The sequence below is a fragment of the Chlorocebus sabaeus genome, chromosome 10 (assembly GCF_047675955.1).
Source record: "Chlorocebus sabaeus isolate Y175 chromosome 10, mChlSab1.0.hap1, whole genome shotgun sequence".
Classification (NCBI taxonomy): Eukaryota; Metazoa; Chordata; class Mammalia; order Primates; family Cercopithecidae; genus Chlorocebus; species Chlorocebus sabaeus.
Genome location: NC_132913.1, coordinates 44,569,994 through 44,583,626, shown reverse-complemented (window position 1 = coordinate 44,583,626; position 13,633 = coordinate 44,569,994).

Below are 13,633 nucleotides of genomic sequence, written 5' to 3'. Positions count from 1 at the left end.
GTCTAATTTTCTTCTGTATGCCAAACAGATACTCTATAGTTGTTTGAAAAAGCCTATTTTGCTAACTGAGGAAGACAAACTCAATGATATAAACTATTTCTGGATTATTGGTTAAGAGCATTATAAAGATTTTGCAAGTTATAAAGAATTGTCATAGTGGTCAAAGTTAATTTCCACACCTTGAAAGTCAAGTGATGATTTCTCAGTTTTCAAATGGGGAAACTGAGTCTCAGACAGATAAAGAGATTTGCTTAAATTCAGCATGTAAGAGCCAAGGTGGAATGTGTAAAACACTTAGTTATGTCTGCATGTTTATATCTTATTGTCATTTCTCTTTGATCTCACTTATTAATAAAAGGTCTGGATTAGAGGCATCTGTTGGAAGAAGTAATAGTATTTCAATTAGGCCGTATTAGTCTGTTCTCACAATGCTATAAAGAACTGCCAAAACCTAGGTAATTTATAGAGGAAAGAAGTTTAATTGACTCACAGTTCTGCAACACTGAGGGTGGGGGAGTTCAGGAAACTTACAATCATGGCAGAAGGGGAAGCACACATGCCCTTCTTCACATGATGGTTGGAAAGAGAAGAATGAGAACCAAGCGAAGGGGGAAGCCCCCTTATAAAAACATCAGATCTCATGAGAACTTGCTCACTATCATGAGAATAGCATGGAGGAACTGCCTTCATGGTTCAATTCCCTCCCACTGGGCCCCTCCCATGACACGTGGGGATTATGATAACTACAATTCAGGATAAGACTTGGGTGGGGATGCAGCCAAACCATATTATTCTACCACTGGTCTTTCCCAAATCTCATGTTCTCACATTTCAAAATGCAATCATGCCCTTCTAAATGTGTCCCAAAGTGTTAATTCATTCTGGTATTAACCCAAAAGTCCATGTTCAAAGTCTCGTCTGAGACAAGGCAAGTCCCTTTTGCCTATGAGCCTGTAAATTCAAAATCAAGTCAGCTACTTCCAAGATACAATGGGGGCACAGGGATTAGGTAAATGTTTCCATTCCAAATGGGAGAAATTAGCCAAAACAAAGGGGCTACACGTTCCATGCAAGTCCAAAATCCAATAAGGCAGTCATTAAATCTTAAACTTCCACAGTGATCTCCTTTGACTCCATGTCTTTGACTCCAGGTCATGCTGATGCAAGAAGTGAACTCCCATGACCTTGTGCAGCTCCACCTCTGTGGCTTTGCAGGGTACAGCTCCCTCCTGGCTGCTTTCATGGGTGGTGTTGAGTGTCTGCGGCTTTTCCAGGCACAGAGTGCAAGCTGTTGGTGGATTTAGCATTCTAGCGTCTGGAGGATGGTGGTCCTCTTCTAACAGCTCTACCAGGCAGTGACCCAGTGGGGACTCTGTGTGTGTGTCGGGGGGGTCCAATCCCACATTCCCTTCTACACTGCCCTAGAAGAGATTTTCCATGAGGGCTCTGCCCCTGCAGCAGACTTCTGCCTGGACATCCAGACATTTTCATACATCCGCTGAAATCTAGGCAGAGGTTCCCAAACCTCAATTCTTGACTTCTGTTCATGCGCAGGCTCAACACCATGTGGAAGCTGCCAGGACTTGGGGCTTGCACCTTACAAAGTCACAGCCTGAGCTATACCTTTACCTCTTTTACCCACAACTGGAGAGGCTGGGATGCAGGGCACCAAGTCCTGAAACTACAGAAAGAAGCAAGGCCCTGGGCCTGGCCCAGGAAACCACTTTTTCCTCCTAGGCCTCTGGGCCTGTAGTGGGAGGGGCTGCTGTGAAGGTCTCTGACATGCCCCGGAGACTTTACTTTGTCTTGCTGATTAACATTTGGCTCCTTCTCTATTGCATCACCAGGCTGCACACTTTCCAAAGTTTTACACTCTGTCACCTCTTGAATGCTTTGCTGCTTAGAAATTTCTTCTGCCAGATACCCTGAATTATTTCTCTCAAATTCAAAGTTCCACAGATCTCCAGGGCAGGAGGAATATGCCACCAGTCTCTTTGCATAGCAAGAGTTACCATTATTCCAGTTCCCAACAAGTTCCTCATCTCCATTTGTGATACCTCAGCCTGGACTTCGTTGTTCATATCACTATCAGCATTTTGGTCAAAGCCATTCAACAAGTCTCTAGGAAGTTCCAAACTTTTCCACATTTTCCTGTCTTCTGAGCCCACCCACATCTCTAGGAAGTTTCAAACTTTCCCACATTTTTCTGTCTTCTTCTGAACCCTCCAAACTGTCCCAACCTCTGCCTGTTACCCAGTTCCAAAGTTGCTTCCACACTTTCAGGTATCTTTATAGCAGTGCCCCACTCTCTGTGGTACCAATTTACTGTGCTAGTCTGTTCTCACACTGCTGTAAAGAACTGCCTGAGATTGGATAATTTCTAAAGTAAAGAGGTTCAGTTGACTCACAGTTCCACATGACAGGGGAAGACTCAGGAAACTTACAATCATGGCAGAAGGAAAAGCAATCATGTCCTTCTTAACATGATGGTTGGAAGGAGAAAAATGAAAGCTGAGCACAGGGGGAAACCTCTTATAAAACCACGAGATCTCATGAGAACTTGCTCACTATCATGAGAATAGTATGGGAGAATCCACCCCCAGTGATCAATTACCTCCCACTGGGCCTCTCTAATGACTTGTGGGGATTATGGGAACTACAATTCAAGATTAGATTTGGGTAAGGACACAACCAAACCATATCATAGGCTTTGTATTAAATATGATGCCAGTAAACCTATTCTTTCCATAAGCCCTAATATTTTTTAATCAATATTAAGAAACAATAATGGCTTAGAGCTATACATTCATGTAGTAGAAAATTAGTGTTGGAAGGGACTTTTGAGATTTTATTTAACCTCTAATACACAACAGAAGCATCTTCTAGAGTATTTCTATGAGATGGTGGTCCTGGATAGTCCATTTATAGTGTCCACCATTTATTCCCTCTTAAGAACTTCCTTCATATAGGTTGCGGTGTTTGCTATCTTGTGACCCTAATGTTCTGGTCACAGCTGAGAGGATTATGGCTGGGTAGCTGCTACAAAGGCAACTAATTGGAGAAAGAAATTTGTAAGATGGCCTGGTGAGAGGAACTTAAGAGTGATGCACTGTATTCGATGTTGACAGGACAATTAAATAAGATTATCTAGTCGGGGTGTGGTGGTTCATGCCTGTAGTCCCAGCACTTTGGGAGGCTAAAGTGGGTGGATTGCTTGAGCTCAGTAGTTCGAGACTAGCCTGGGTAACATGGGGAAGCCCTGTCTCTACAAAAAATACAATAATTAGCAGGGTGTGGTGACATGCACCTATGGTCCCAGCTACTCAAGAGGCTGAGGTCAGAAGATCCCTTGAACCTGGGATGTCAAGGCTGCAGAGAACCTGCACTCCAGCCTGGGTGGCAGAGTGAGACCCTGTCTCAAGAAACAAAAAAGATTATCTAGCAGGGCATTTTAAAGTAAGTCATGGAGAAAAATCAGCAGATAGCAGAGATGTCAGAAGACAAAACACCATAGGAAAAAAAAAAACCAAACTAGTGTGGAGAAGTCATGGGGCAGGAGAAGCCTAGAATAGGAGTAGCCATGAGAAGCAAAGACGTCAGTTGCTTGTGGGGCAGTTAAATTATTTAGAGCAGAAAACAGAAGTGAGATCTCAAGCGTAGTTGATGCCATTGAGTCAAGACAGCAGTTCTTTGATGACCAAAGATGCTATTGAATTATGGACATCCATCCATACATTTCCATTTCTTCTTTAAATTCATCTATGAGATTTCTGATATTTCCTTTTTTACTAATAAATTTCCAGGGTAAGTAAGGTAAGTTAGGTAACTGGACAATGCCCCTTTTCTGTGGCAAGTTCTAAGAGACTATTTAATTTGATTGGATTTTCACTAATTTTCATCAGCCTATTTTCTTCTGAGACAGCTTGTTGAAACATTTTATTTATGTTAAACCTAAACTTAATTCCTTATAATTTGTTAGTCCTAGTCTAGGACTCTAGAGAAACACCAATTAAGTCTACATCCTTACTTTAATGGCGATCTGTTAACTATAGGAACATAAGTATCACATCTTAGATACCCTTAACAACCCTAAACCAGCCAAGTATTTATGTCAATTAAAATATTATTTCCAGTTTCTCCAGTAATATTATATAATATCGTTTCTATAACTTTCAACTTAATTGTCAATGTCTGCTCCTCCTTTTATTTGTCAACACTCTATTTAAAGGCTTAATTCAGAGCCAGACATAAACCTTAACTTCCCTTGATATAGACAGTACATTTCTATTAATTTAGCCTAAGATTTCATTAACCATCAGTTTCATCATCATCTTCTGACTCATGGTAGCCCACCTCCAGGGCATTTAAAAGGCACTCTTGGCCTGAATTTTGTTCTTGAATAATGGGACTTTAAAAATATCAATGCTAGATTTAAATTTGTCTCTATTAAATTTAGTGTTAGTGATTTGGCTCTATTATAGCTTTTTTGCTGTCTTTTCCTAATTGTGTTCTGTGGAAGATTCATGTCCACAAAGGTAGTAATTACACACACACATTTATACAACACATGCACACATACACATAGTTCCCACCATGTTATAAGTTTGATAAGTTTTAGGGTAAAGAAGGATTTAAAAAGTTTTTTCTGTACAACCTTAGAGCCTAATCTCTAGCTGAGAGAAATAGTGTTGGCTGTTTCTCAAAAATTTTATTATGGAACTATTTTGTTGAACGCCTACTAATATTTACAGGAACAGAAATACCCTTTTGGCCTTAAACATGCTATGAATCTTCCTGAATCATAGCCTCCTAATCCATAACATGGGGATAATATTTGTCTCATAAGGTTACTGGGAATGTTAAAGGAGATGATGTATTTGAAGCACCTCTTTTAGTGCTTGAGCCATATAAAGGGCTCAAACAATGTTTATTCTTATTACTATCTTTTAAGATTTTTATTTCACTATGTGATTTTTCTTGGTATATTTTTATATTTTGTCATCAAAATTCACAAAAATGCTTATGTACATCTTCATTTTTAAATAAAATTACCAGACCTCTTCTCTTCTAAATTATTTATTTATTCTTCATATTATGTACTTTTATGTAGAATTATCTTAGTCTCTTATTCAAACACCAAACTAAAATTCCAGTTTACCAGCTAGTTTTCATTAAGTTCAATTCAACACCTGTTTCTTGAGAATTCTTGTCATTCACACCGACCTTGGCTTTCTTTTGCTATGCCTCATAAATCTTTCCTCTTTTCCATCCTTTTTCTCACTTCTCTCAGTGTCATCACATCGGGTCTAGGGGTTTTTAGATTTTGTTGACTGTCTCAACCCAACCTCTAAATCAGACACACAGCTTTTGCCTACTGAGCCTGTTGAGATGATGGCTGTTTATAATAAATACTCCAAATGAGAATTCAATCTCAAAATAATCTTTTCTGATATTTGCAAACGTTTTTCAGGTTAAAAATTGTTTTGTCTCTTGCTATTTTGCCTGTGGCAGAAATTGAAAGAAGAATTAAAGAAATATATGAAAATGACACCAGGATTAGGACCATATTTGTAACTTCTCTGTTTCGGTGTGCCCTTTCTTCATGCAAAATAGTAATGCCTCCCCTGTGTCTCTCCACTTAGATGTCTGGGGGTAGTCCCACAGAATACCCCAGCTGCCTCTTTCACCTGTGATGTGAAGTGACCTAGAAATGGAAAAGACAGGGAAGAATAAGAGCTGGTGGGGAAAAAGATGTGGCTAAGACAGAACATTTGTTTTAGGCATCTGTGTCAGGAATTGGAGCCCATGGGGGACAGAGCTAGCACTAAAGATACTGAAGAAATAGAGAGGGCGGAGAGAAAACTATGGCTTTTGCCTTTCTTGCTCTCTGTGTTCCAGCAAACCCCTATCTGTATAATTCAGCTGACATAGAAGCCTAGGAAATGCAGCCCCAAGTAATCCAGACCAGGGAAAGATGAATACATTTGAAGTCAAATAGGTTCAGGACTTAGCACAGAAGTCATTGGCAGGGTACATAGACCATGAGTCCTCAGGTTCCTCATCTATGAATTAGGAATAATAAAAGTACTTGCTCATGATTAAGTAATACTATATACAAAAAGTTCTGAACAGATTGTGTAACCAGTAATGGTGATACAAATAATGTAATAGAGTACCTAGAGCAGACTAAATTTTAATTTTTGTTGTGTCAGGCTGTTCGTTATTTTGCAGGCTTAACTTTATTAAAATTTGTTACTTGGGAGGTGAAAACGGAATCTTTGAGGCAGAAATTGCATTTATTCTAGGAAGGATTGCCATAGTGAGCCTGGCAGATGCAAGTCATGCATGCATCTACTCATTGCTTTGGGAAGACTGAATCAGTGAAGTCATCTGAGTGTTGGTGTATCACAGAAATGTTGAATCCTACCTAGTAATATAGATTGCATACATTTTAGCTTTATACCTAAAGACTTAAAGACACTCCTTTCCTAAGTCTTGATCTCGTCCACCTTTTGACTAAAATATTTGTTTGTTCTGTGGTGATATGTGGGTCTCTGCATTCAAGTCCTCAAGATTTGGAGGTGAGTCTGAGCACCATCTGAAAGATGTGTTGCTTACCATCTCTCTGTATCAATTCGAAGGTTAAAACAATCAAGTAAGCTAGATAACACTTGACGTAATACAGTGTGATGTAATACAACTAAATGTTTGGTACATCTCACATGATTGTTTAAGACTAAGACTGGGAAATGTGCTGTCATATATGATGATTTTCTTTTTGTCTGGCCATGGAGTAAAAAACACACTGTAAATACGGATAGTGTGTGATTTCCTCTAAAGGAAATGGACATTCCCATTGTCAATCATCTTAGAGCAAGAAAGAAAGCAAGTCTGAAATCAGGATGTAGACTAACCTGCTTCTCTGTCTGAGATTTACAGAATTATGATCAAGACCCTACTATGGAGGGATGTCTGGATATTCCCACTCGTGGGGACAGAGTGGACTCCCTGTGACTTGGAACATGCCAGATCCTAAGCCTGGAGAGGGAAGTTTGGTGAAGATTGGTAGTTCTTTAAGAGTACTTATTTTTTTCTCAGGATATTAAGCTTCAAGCATTTTCAAGCTTTTAATAAATATAGCCCGGGGAATTAAGAACTGAGCCTCATTCCATGTTTTGAAGGTAGGACAGTGCAAACAGCATTTGTTTGAAGACTTCATTTACAAAATAGCAAAGTGAGACCAGTGGGAAAGCTTGAGTTGGGTCTGAAGGTGCTAATCAATCACACCACTCTCTGTGCCAATCTGTCCCAACTAAGAAACAGTCGCAGCAGTAAGACAGGCATGAAAAGATCTACTTCATTGTTATTATATAATGAAAAATGTGTATTGAATCAAAGGCCAAATACGCTTCTTGCTACCTTCTCTTGAATTGAACTTATATACCTAGGTAGAAGCAGAACAGCTGGACAGCAGTAAATTTCCTCTAATGACAGGAACAGAGAGAGAAGAGAGAGAGGTGTAAAGGAAGAAGGAGTTGGAAAGAAGAACATATTCAGTCTGCAGGAAGGGAAGGTCCTGAAGTAAGAGAGGAGAAGGGCAAGAATAGATTGGGCTACACTTGCTTAGTTTCATCTCCTCGGTGTCAACAATAAAGGCATTCCTCCAGAGTGAGTCATGGGGGAGAAGAGAAGGCCATCCTCCCAAACTGCTTTCTCTTAGGAGAGGTATGGAAGTTTGTTCTTGATGGGAACTGAAGAGTGGTGGTAATAAGCTGTCCCACTAAACGATAATGATAGTGGGCTTTCTTTCTCCTTACTATTTTGTTGGTATTTCTGAAAACTGCATCCTAAGGACTTTTAGAACTTCATAAAAGCATTCTTGGGGTAGGAGAGCCTGTTGTGTTTTCTTCTAATGCTTTGTTTGTTGGAAGAACTCAGGAAAGTGTGGCACAAATGTAGAAAGAGGGTATGTTTCAGAGAGTAAACAGAAAAAGAATTTTGACTTACAGATACTATGAAGGAAGAAAACTTTGTTCAGAGACATGAAGACAAAAATAATCTGGATATAAAATGAACATACTTTAGAGTGCCTCTATCTGCAATAAGGAGATGACAACATGCATTGCTGGTCAGAAAATTTCAGAATCACTGACTTCCATATGGAAGCTTTTTTCAGGCAGCCAATTATTCCAAACTTTGTTTTCCTCTAGATGGAATCTTGTTGTCTTTGAGCAAGCCAAAAGGATCATAGGATATTTCTCCACGGTCTGATTATACACACATGGGGGGAAGTGATATTTGCAGAGTGCTCAGGCTTATTACATTTCCAATTGCTGTTGGTCGGTGGGAAGTGTTGTTAAAGAGCTCCAGGAGGTACGACTTTCTTGAACTGGATAAAAAAGCAACAGTCAAAAGTTAGTGGTAAAAAAGAAACCACAGAAGGTGAATAGAAAAGCAGAATTTAAACAGCAGTTTAGGAGTCTGAATGACAGACCATTATAATTGGAAGCCCATTTTTTTTTTAATGGTTTCTGGAGAAGGAAAAAGGCATAGTACCCATCTTTCATTCCCATCATATATATACAAGCATACCTTGGAGATATTGTGGGTTTTGTTCCGGACCACCACGATAAAGCAAATATCACAATAAAGTGAGTAGCACATTTTTTTTGTTTCCCAGAGCATATACGAGTTATATTTACACTATACTGTAGTCTATTAAGTGTGTAAGAACATTATGTCTAAAAAATGTACTTCCTTAATTCAAAAATACTTTATTGCTAAAATGCTAATGATCACATGCAACTTCAACCTGAGTTGTAATGTTCTTGCTGGTGCAGTGTCTTGCCTCAATGTTGATGGCCACTGACTAATCAGGGTGGTGGTTGCTGAAGGTTGGTGTGGCAGTGGCAGTTTCTTAAAATAAGACAACAATGAAGTTTGCCGCATCAATTGACTCTTCCACTCATAAAAAATTTATCTTTAGCATGTGATGCTGTCTGACAGCATTTCACCCACAGTAGAATTTCTTTCAAGATTGGAGTCAGGCCTCTCAAATCCTGCCACTGCTTTATCAACTAAATTTATGGAATATTCTAAATCTTCTGCTGTCATTTCAACGATGTTCACAGCATCCTCACCAGGAGTAAATTCCATCTCAAGAAACCACTTCAGTTATCTAAAAGAAGTAAGTCCTCATCTGTCAAAGTGTTATCATAAGATTGTAGCAATTCACTCTCAACTTCAAGATCCACGTCTAATTCTATTTCTTTTTCTGTTTCCATCACATCTGCTGTGACTTCCTTCATTGAAATCTTGAATCCATCTGATATGGTTTGGCTGTGTCCCCACTCAAATCTCATCTTGAACTGTAGCTCCCATAATTTCCACATGATGTGGGAGGGACCTAGTGGAGATCACTGAATCATGGGGGCAGTTTCCCCCATACTGTTCTCACAGTAGTGAATAAGTCTTACAAGATCTGATAGTTTTATAAGGGGTCTCCCCTTTCACTTGGTTCTCATTCTCTCTTCCCTACCACCATGTAAGAAGGGCTTTTTGCTTTCTGTCTTTCTGATTATGACTCCTCCCCAGTCACATGGAACTGTGAGTCAGTTAAACTTCTTTTTCTTTATAAATTACTCAGTCTTGGGTATGGCTTTATCAGCAGTGTGAAAACAGACTGTTACACCATCTAAGTCATCCAGGAGGGTTGAAATCAATTTATTTCTAACTCCTGTTCATGTAGACATTTTGACATTCTCCCATGAATCACGAATATTCTTAATGGCACCTGGAATAGTGACTCCTTTACAGAAGGTTTCCAATTTTCTTTGCCTAGATGCATCAGAGGAATCACCATCTATGGTAGCTATAGCCTTATAACATACATTTCTTAAATAATAAGACTGGATACTTTGGGAGGTCAAGGCTGGAGGATTGCTTGAGCCCAGGAGTTAAAGACCAGCCTGGGCAACATAGTGATACCCTGTCTCTAGAAAAACAATTTTTAAATTAGCTGGGTGTGGTGGCAAATGCCTGTAGTTCCAGCAACTCAGGAGGCTGAGGAGAGAGGATAGTATGAGCCTAGGAGGTCAAGGCTGCAGGAGGTTGATAATAATACTTTCGAGTCAAAATTACTTCTTGATCCATAGGCTGCAGAGTGAATGTTGTAGTAGCAGACATGGAAAGAACATAAAATTCCTTGTACATTTCCAGTAGAGCTCTTGGGTGACCAGGTACATTGTCAAGCAGCAGTAATGTTTTCAAAGGAATCTTTTCTTCTGAGCAGCAGATCTTAATAAGGAGCTTAAAATATTCAGTAAATCGCTGGGTGTGGTGACTCACATCTGTAATGCCAGCACTTTGGGAGGCCAAGGCAGGCAGATCACCTGAGGTTGGGAGTTTGAGACCAGCCTTACCAACATAGCGAAACACTGTCTCTACTAAAAATACAAAATTAGCCAGGCGTGGTGGTGCACATCTGTAATCGCAGCTACTTGGGAGGCTGAGGCACAAGAATCACTTGAACCCAGGAAGCAGAGGTTGTGGTGAGCCAAGCTCATGCCGTTGCACTCCAGCCTGGGCAACAAGAGCAAAACTCCATCTCAAAATAAATAAATAAATAAATAAATAAATCAGTAAATTATGCTATAAACAAATGTGCTGTCATCCAGGCATTGTTGTTTTATTTATAAAGCACAAACAGAATAGATTTAGCAAAATTCTCAAGGGCCCTAGAATTTTTAGTATGGTAAGTGAATACTGGCTTCAAATTAAAGTCACCAGCTGTATTAGCTCCACATAAGAGAGTTGGCCAGTCCTTTGAAGCTTTGAAGCCAGACGTTAACTTCTCCTCTTTAGCTATAAAGTCCTAGATGGCATCTTCTTCCAGTGAAAGTCTGTTTTACTTCCTTATCATTCGTGTTTTGACTGGAGTAGTACTTTTAATTTTCTTCAAGGTATTTTCTTTAATATTTACTACTTGGCTAATTGTTTGGCACAAGATGCCTAGCATTTATCGGTCTTGGCCTTCAACATGCCTTCCTCACTAAGCTTAAGTATTTCCTGCTTTTGATTTAAAGTGAGAGACTATTCCTTTCACTTGGACACTTAGAGACCAACATAGGGTTAATTGGCTGAATTTTGATACTGTTGTGTCTTGGAAAATTGTGGATGCCCAAGGAGCTGTTGGGGGAGGGGAGAAATGACTGGTCAGTGGAGTAGTTGGAATACACACAACATTTATCTATTAAGTTCACCATTTTATACAGGTACAGTTTGTTTGTGGCACCCCAAAACAATTACAATAGTAACATCAAAGATCAGTGATTGTCCAAGCGTGGTGGTGCATACCCTGTGGTCCCAGTTACTCTGGAAGCTGAGGCAGGAGGATCATGTGAGCCCAGGTGGTTGAGGCTACAGTGAGCCATGCTTGTGGCACTGCACTTCAGCCTGAGTGAGAGAGTGAGACCCTGTCTCAAATTCCCAAAAAAAAAAAAAAAAAAAAAAGCAAACAGACAGTAAAAAAAGATCACTGATCACCATAACAGATATAATAATAAAGATAAACTTTGAAATATTGCAAGAAGTACCAAAGTATGACACAGAGGCAAGATATGAAGTGAGCACAGTTGTTGTTAAAGAGGTGCTGATAGACTCGCTCCATGCAGTTTCTCCAAACCTTCAATTTCTAAGAAATATCTGCAAAGAGCAATAAAGTGAGGAACAATAAAACAAGGTACGCCTGCATGAAGCAACAGTAGCAGCATTTGAATGTTGGAGTTGTTTTATCATCAAAAGTTGCTGGAGATGATATTTAACAGCTGTTAAGAGTTGAGTATCTGATTGGACAGATGAGGAAGAATAGTGGCTTCCTAAAGCAAGTGATAAGCTGATATTAAAGACAAGTTAATATTTCTTTTACTATTCTCAAGCTTTCTTAAGATTCGCTTTTTGAATAACACCATTATGGAGCTGGCTGGTATAGTAGAAAAAAATGGATTTTCCCATCCTACAGACTTGAATTTTAACCACACCCTGCCCTTCACTAGTTCCATGACCTGGAGCAACTTATTTAACTTGCTAAGCTCAGGTTTCCTACTCCATATGATACAGTTAATAAGACCTATCTTATTGGGCTGCTGGGAGGATGATGGGAGAATTCATATATAAAGGGAAAATCAGGGCTTGGCTTTTCCCAGATTTCTTCCCAAGGGCAGATTAGATGGAAGACTGGTTGAATGTTTGAACCATCAGCTGGCAGTCAGCCAGCCTGATATTCAAAAGTTTCAAAATCTAGGCTCCAATGGATGACCTAGCAGCTAGACAAAATGTTAGAATTTTGGATTCTAGCCAATTGTGTATGTATATGTATGTGCTTGTCAGTCATCTGTGCTACTTTTTAATTAACGGCTTTAACACCAAGAGTCAGAGATAAAGGAAAAGTATAGAACTAGTTGAGAGGATTACATAGATTTAGAGAAGATGCTAATCAAATGGAATTGGTGTGAGCTCTACAAACACAGCTTCAAGGGCAGAACATTTTAAATCTACTGTTAACGTGCTTACTTCTGCAGCCTTTGGGTTCCTCTTTAGATATTTTAATGGTAAATAATGTTTCTCATGAATGTTGAAATATCTCACTCAAGAATTCTGGAAACATTTTGCATACTGTATTGGGCTTAGGACTTTGAACAACTTTCTTTGTGATCAGAAAGTAAAGATATTATTTTCCTCTTCCTATTAGTTATATAGAATGTAAGTTCTTCAGACATTAAAATATCAAGAACCCACAGGCAGAGAAAGTGGATGTGGATAAGATTCTTGAAGAGAAAAGTCAAAAGGTCTCATCTCATGACTGTTGGTAAAGACTCTCTTTATAGGATGTGTGTTGTCATGGCATTGGAGAGCAGCGACTGAATTGGGAAGAAATTAAAGACATTACACTGTGGTAAAGGGACTTAGCATATATAAGCTATGGAGAAAATTATATTTCCTTTATCTGGTCTTGACATCACACAGCCAGCTTACAGGATGCTGGCAGACATTACGGAAATGACAAATAGCTAAAGATTCTGTGATTCAGACTGGTCTCCACATTATCTCAGCTATAACTCCAGAGTTGAGAGGGAAATTGGGTGGAAAATGCCCTGGTAGTGTTAACAGCTGGAGGTTCTTTGAGAAGAGCAGGGGAGGCACACATACATCAACCACAAACATTTTTGACACACCTAAATGTCAATTCAGCACATTTGAATATTTACTTAGAAACACTTGTGCACTCAGCCTTCTAATAGATGCTGTAGAGCATATAAAGAAGGTAGATATTACCCCTAACCTAGAGGAAATAAAAGTCAGATATCAAATGCAAACTTTCTTTTTATAGTGAATCTTTTAAAACTTCTGTATGAGAAGCTTCGAGAATCATGCTTAGGAACCTGTAAAGCACAAATTTTTCAAAGACTTATTTTTTACTGTAAAGCACAAAGTTTTCAAAGATTTATTTTTTAATAATAATTAGTAAAAATATAACTTCATTGATAACAGGCAAATAGATTAAAAATATGTATATTATATTTAGACTGTTTCCTCAATCTTCCATATACTAACTTTATAATTTTTGCCAAACCTC